The sequence below is a fragment of the Mastomys coucha genome, unplaced genomic scaffold (genome assembly GCF_008632895.1).
Source record: "Mastomys coucha isolate ucsf_1 unplaced genomic scaffold, UCSF_Mcou_1 pScaffold18, whole genome shotgun sequence".
Lineage (NCBI taxonomy): Eukaryota > Metazoa > Chordata > Mammalia > Rodentia > Muridae > Mastomys > Mastomys coucha.
Genome location: NW_022196900.1, coordinates 96,211,456 through 96,218,107, shown reverse-complemented (window position 1 = coordinate 96,218,107; position 6,652 = coordinate 96,211,456).

The window sequence follows — 6,652 nt, the reverse complement described above, 5'->3', positions numbered from 1 at the left end:
GGGAGCAGAGCTAGAGGCGGGGCGAGGAGCAGGGGTAAGAAAGGGGTCACAACGTTCCCTTCATCACTACATCCCAACAGCCATGGGTGTTCCTGGTCTTGCTTATGTGTCCCTCGGAGGACAGGCGGGCACAGAGGGAAGGAATGCAAGGCTACTTCGGTTTCAGCAAGGAATGCTGGGAAGCCTGGAAGGAGGGGACTGGAGAAAGAACAGATGTGGTGGGAAGAGATAGGTAGCAAAGGAGGTCTTAACCCTGGCACCCTCCCTGCCTTGTCACTGTCCACAGAAGCCACTTCTCTGTGGAGCAGGTGGGATGACATCCTGCCCACCCTCATCAGGCACTTCCCACATGCCATGAGCAGTGCAGACCAGTGGTCAGTGCTCACAGCCCCGATGACCTGTCCTGGGTTGTGCACATCCCATGGGTCCCCACGACCTCCCCATCACCTGTCCGGCTCTGAAAAGCAGCCTTCTCCTACGCCACAGAGCGGGAAATGAAGACTTTCAGAAACACATTTTGATTGATGCCATCTATCCCATAAGGGGAGACCTGGGCTTTCAGCCTTCAGTGTGGACAGAGAGAGGTTCTATACTTGAGACAACCCCTGCCAAGCACTGCAGTGGCAAACAGATCACAGAGGGAGCCTGGGGACAGGAATACACAGAAGGGACAGGCCAGAGAGATCTTCCTTGTACAGGGACCCAGGGTTCGAACTAACTTCTTTGCGTAGCCAAGCTGTCTAGGCCCAAAACTATGCTGGTTTTCATAATGCCTGTTACACACTGGACATCATCACAGAACCACCAGACTTGCCCTGCCCCGCCTCCCCCCCCCCCGGTATTTTCATAACTACACCCAGGCCCTTTGTTTGTGTGCTTCCTTCTTTGAGGTAGGGTCTCCCTCCATGCAGAGGCTGGCCTTGAACTCAAGACCTTCCGGCCTTAGCCTCCTGATTGGTAGGCTGAGAGAACGTGACACTCTGGGCTTGCATCTTGGGGTCATTCAGGCTCAGATCAGATATGGACTACTTTTGCTGACATTTCTTACCCCATGCAACACACACACACACGCACACCACTCAACACGACACACATATATACAAAAACACACACAACATACACACATACACCACACACACAACACACATATACTACACACACACACAAAACACACATAAAATATACACTCAACATACCATGCACATACCACATACAATGCCCATATATATACCACACACACACACACCCCCACACACACACACTTCCACTATCCTGAGGTAAAATCCCACCCATGGCTCTTTCTGGAAGCAAGGTGCTCTCCTCATAACTGTCTCTGTCCCACCTCATCCCACAGGCGTCAGCCCTAACACCAGCCCTCAGGCCAGAGTCACTTTCCCTTCATCATCCTGTCTCACAAACGCCAGCCACTGCTCACCTGGCCTTGGGTAAGATGACCCTCACTCAGCACTGTCCCTCCACTGGCTTGGATGAGGGTGGGTCACAGGGTGGGGCCTTCCACCCAAGACACTAACACTGTCGTACCTACAACACCAGCAAATTCCTCTCCATGCAGAACCTCAGTTTCCCTATCTGTGAAACAAGGGCATTAGGTATACACAGCACAGATGCACTACCGTCACCCACAGCAACAGTGAAAGGGCTTTCCCCTGATGGTTTTGGAAAACTCTAGTGCCTGCCCCACCTGCATTGGATATCTAGGTACCGGGTCAGCCGGAGTGGCCGGTTCTCTTACAGAGAGGTCAACGGCAGGCCGTTCTCTTACAGAGAGGTCAACGACAGGTCAAGTCTGACCTTCACACTGCCCTGTTTCTCAAGCTACTTGTTTACATGTCTTGGGTGTTGTTGTTGCTGTTGTTGTTTATTATTATTATTATTATTATTATTATTATTATTATTATTATTGTGTGTGCATGTGTTTTTCCTGTAGAGGCCAGGAGAGGGCATTTGATCCCCTGAACTGGAGTTATAGATGGTTGTGAGCTGCCGTGTGGGTGCTAAAATTGAACCCAGGTCCTCTGCAAGAACAGCCAGTGCTCTTAACCACCGAGCCGCCTCTTCAGTTCCTTGGTCTTCATTCTTGTCATTATCTAGGAAAGTTGTGATAAACAGACACATGTACGTGCACACAAACACACGGGAAACACACAACCATAAGTATAAGCCCACACATAAACCGCATGCATGTGCACACACAGGCATCCCTCCACATATCTCTCCACACACTGAGCTGTGGCACAAGAGTCCTTACGCACTCATCCCCTCGCACTCCTGCAGCCTCCCATGCACACAAGCACAGCTGCAGGCATCCGTGTGCCCGCCCAACACAGCTGCCCTGTGTGTATCTCTGCTCTTGCTTTCTCTCTCTCTCTCTCTCTCTCTCTCTCTCACACACACACACACACACACACACACACACACACACACACGTCAAGTTTGACAGAAGCCATGACACCACCGTGACGTGTAAAAACACACATGAGTGAGAATCGGGGACCTAACTAGGTGGCCCATTTGCATGACGCTTTAAAAGACAACAGCTCGTGTGCTCTTTCTTGTGTCTCCATGTCGTGTGTGCATATACAAGTGTCTGTCTGTCCCAGCCCTCCAGTCCCTGGAGAAGAGAACCTGAGAGGCCTAAGAATGAGAGCAACATCGCCATCTGCTGTCAGCTTCTGGAACTGCCCTTCAGGGAACACGTGAAGTCCGATGGGGTCCATTTCCCTAAAGGACCCCAGAGGCCAAGGCTTGACCCTGAGAGCCAGTGGGGGGTTGCAGAAACATCCCAGCCCTGTAGCCTCTAATGAGTTTTGTCTTTAGAGCAACCTGGGAAGAGCTCTACCCAAGTCAGGGACTGCCCAACCTTCGTAGCTGGGGAAACTGAGACCTGGAGTCCAGTGCTGACTAGGTAAAGAGGTCATGGGATTTCACTCAAAACACATTTCTCAGATTCTAATTCTGTTTCACGTTCTCAGGCCGAGTACCACTCGTTCCGTGGACGAGGACTGACGGGAACAGCTAAAGAAGCAGGCCGTTGCGAGAAGTGGCTCGGAAGTATGGAGGCCCTGCGGTAAAGAACACACAAATCTGCAGAGGCAGATGCCCACATTCAGACCTCCCGCTGAACACTGCAGTGACAGGTTAGTCCAGCAAACCTGGAAGGGTTTGTCCTCATTATCAACGTGACCGGTTTGGAAATCATGAAAACATCCTTTTGGACATGTCTTTAGAGACATTTAAGTGATCTGGGAAGTCCCACCATGTGGGCAGTGCCATCCTGTAGGCGGTGCCATCCTGTGGGTGGCAACACCCAGTGGGCAGTGCCATCCTGTGGGCGGCACCATCCTGTGAGCTGGGATCTTGGACTGAGTGAAAAGAAAATGAGCTGTGAGGGCTAGCATCCATCTCTCGCTGGGTCCTGGCTATAGATGCCTCATTCTTCTGCTGCTATGCCTTCCCCACCATAATGGATTGTACCTCATGGACTAAACTGTGACCCAAATAAGCCCTTCTCTCACTTAAGTCACTTCTTACAGAGCATTCTGCCCTAGCAACAAGGAAGGTAACCAAATATACCAGCCCTGTGACCCCGAGTCACCTGGGTCACCGAGTCACCTGGGTCACTGATGCTGGAGAGGAGCTGGGATGAGCCCTATTCCAGGATCTGATTGCCCAGCCCAAAGCTCTCCCCTCCCCCAAACCTGGCTCTCTCCTTCTCTTTAGTTGAGTAAGTGGGGGTGGGCTGGGAAGAAGTGGGTAAGCAGGAGTGGGAAGGGGGTGGGATGACAGTGGGGATGAATAGGGTCAAAACACATTGTTTGCACGTATGAAATTGTGAAGTGTAACTTTAATTTTTTCCCAAACCTACGTTTAATGATGCCTCTTAAATGCTTTAACCTTCCTTGTAGCCCACCACCCACCAGAGGGGGTGGGAAAGAAAAGATACAGGGGAAGTGGACCTGTTTCGAAAGGTTCTTTGGAGCAACTCCCCTCATCTGTGTTGTTTGGAAATCGGCTGCTCAGTTCACAAGTTAGCAGGCAGCGGCAGCGCCATCCACTTGCAATCACTTCATGGATAAACCAGCAGTCCAGTTCTGTAGAGTCAGGATAGCAAACAGGAATCAGCAGCGGTGACACAACCTAGCAGAGACAGCCAGGCCTCAGCCTTGGCTCCAGTCAGCAGGAGGGACCAGGAGGGACACCAGGAGAAGTTTTGGGCAGTGCCTCTCTCAGGATAGCAAAGATCAGCAAAGACTCGAAACCCACAAGCATTGCACAGCTAGTTCTATCAGCAAGCCAAGCTCAGCTCCCATCACTGTCTGTCAAGTCCTTTTATACCTTCTCCAAACATCATGGGTCCTCCAAGGGTCTTGTCTCAGCACGTGCGTCTGTCTCAGCTGACATCACTCTGCCAATCAGCCCAAGCCCACAGAAGCGGCAAGGAACAGCAGTACACCACCAGAAGATTTCTGGTGCAGTTTCTCTCTATGGAGTCTTGACAACTGCAGCTCAACTACCCGGTGTAAGGCAGACTGACACACATGCATTGTTAGCAGAGAATCCTTCATCACGTGTCCTTTCACGTGCTTGTTTAGCAGAATATCCTCTCTCCTGTGTCTGCTTCAGAAAAACATCCCTTCACAAGTCTGCCTTAGCCTTTTGCCTACTTCCACTTCAGTTAAACGTTCCTTCACGTGTTTGCTCCAGCCAAACACCATCCAACTGACTTTCCAAAGAACCCTCACGTTTCCACTTCAGTGAAGGGAAAGTTAAAAGTTATCCTAGGTGTCACCATCATCACCACTGTCTCTCTGAGGGTTCACTGCTGTGGACAGACACCATGACCAAGGCAACTCTTCTAAGGACAACATTTCATTGGGGCTGGCTTACAGGTTCAGAGGGTCCATTATCATCAAGGCAGGAACATGGCAGCATCCAGGCAGGGATGGGGCAGGAGGAGCTGAGAGTTCTACATCTTCATCTGAAGGCTGCTAGCAGTATACTTGCTTCCAGGCAACTAGGATGAGGGTCTTAAAGCCCACACCCACAGGGACACACCTACTCCAACAAGACCACACCTTCTAATAGTGCCACTCCCTGGGCCAAGCACATACAGACCACTGTCTGTATCACCACCATCACTGTCTGTCTGTATCACTGTCACCATCACCACCACTATCACCATAATTCTATCATTACCATCAGCATCAACCCCATTATAACCATCAGCACCGTTATCATCCTCACCAATATCAACACCATACTCCATGCATCCATGACCATCTCTGTTATGTCCCTATGGCCACCCAGCTGACTTAAACATAGCATTAGCATCTCTACCATGATCCCTTGCCCAGCATGGCTGAGGCACATCTCAGAGGGACTATACCAGAAAGCAGAGAACCCCATGTGGGTGACACTGAACCTGGACACTCCTGGAGAGACCTCGGTCAGCAGGGCTGTTTACGAAGGTGATGCAGCCTTGGAAGATGCACATCACCGGAAGAGGGCTTTGAAAATCATGGCTGCCCCTACTTCCCATTCAGTCTCTCTGCTTTGTGTTTATAGTTGAAGATGTGAGATCTCGGCTCTCTGTTCAGGCCACCCGCTGCCACACTTCCACCGCCATTATGGACACCCCCTTAGGAAATGTAAGCCAAAATAAATTCCTCTGTAAGTCACTCTAGGTCATGGTGTTTGTCACAGCAACAGGAAGTTACGACATGGACCGATTAGAGACCTTGTCTCAAAGAAAACATGACAGCGTTGGGTAAGGGGGGGAGTAGGGGTGGGGAGGGGCGGGTAGCTGAGAATCTAAACCCAAGCTTATCCTCTAACCTCCACACATGTGCCATGCACACAGGTGGACGCTCACAAACACACACAATGTAATTTCATGATCTACAACAACATACTGTTGTGTATATGTGGCATGGTTGTCAAAGGGGTAAGAGCAAGGATGACAGGACAGGAGGCAAGCATGTGAACACACACTAACATACGTACCCTGTCACCTGAGCTCAGAGCTCCCTCAGGGGTGGCCATACCCACTGGGTCACAGGAATGATGACAAAGGCCATCACAATGCCATCATCATCATCCTAGCCACTCCAAGCATCATGTTTGGCTTACTTTAGTCAGACAGGCTTGGACACCATGACAGCTGATCTGATAATGAAGATGTCTGAGTGGCAGAAGTCGCCATAGTGACTGGACATAGAAACGGGCCAGAGACAGTGGAACTGTGTATGATCTCACAGGCTGTGCACCTTCGTGCTTATCAATTGTCCTTCAACTTTAGTGTTTGGGGTAGGTAGTGGCTCAGCAGAGAGAGATGTCTGCATGGAGACCCGAACACCAGAATTTGATCCTAGGATCTAGTGAGGCCTCAGGAGAGAAGCCACAGCAAGAAGTTCTGGCTTAGGGTTTTATTGCTGTGAAGAGACACCATGACTAAAGCAACTCTTATAAAGGAATAACATTTAATTGGGGGCTGGCTTACAGTTTCAGAGGCTTAGTCATCATCATGGTGGGGAGTACGGTGTCAAGGAGGCAGGCATGACACTAGAGCAGTAGCTAATATCCTGATTCAAAAGCAGAGAGAGAGAGAGAGAGAGAGAGAGAGAGAGAGAGA